This window comes from Saprolegnia diclina (assembly GCF_000281045.1).
Source record: "Saprolegnia diclina VS20 unplaced genomic scaffold supercont1.174, whole genome shotgun sequence".
NCBI classification, from domain to species: Eukaryota; Oomycota; class Saprolegniomycetes; order Saprolegniales; family Saprolegniaceae; genus Saprolegnia; species Saprolegnia diclina.
Window position 1 is genome coordinate 53,695 of NW_008246241.1, and position 491 is coordinate 54,185.

Consider the following 491-nt stretch of genomic DNA (forward strand, 5'->3'; position numbering starts at 1 on the left):
CCAGGCGTGAAGAGTGTATGTCATTGTTGATGGTCTTCACCAATCACATGCATAAAACCGTAACTTCGAAGTTCGATTGCTCCGACTAGCATGGCCGGCAGCCATGCTAGTCGGACGAGGTCCTTGGTGCTGCCGCCAGCGCTGCTCTCAGCGCCGCTTGCTGCGCTTCGCACCCTCTTCCGCGTGCTCTTTGATGGCGAGTTGGTTGGCCATAGGTCGATGCAATTGTCGCTTTGGCCAACTCTTGTCCTTCCCTATCCGCCCGCCATCAACAAACCGATCTTGATTGACGCTCTCCAAGCAGCCAGCGGCTTGTATGCGTCGCTGACCACTCGCAGCAGCAGCCGCGCGCGCTGGGACCTACCTCCGCACCTCACAATCGAGCTGCCGTGTCACCTTGCCTTCGTTCTTTAGCATGCTGGTATGAAACAAACTCCTCTCACGACGTGCCACGTCACATGTCCAAATGTTGATCTCGCATCGACTGTCAT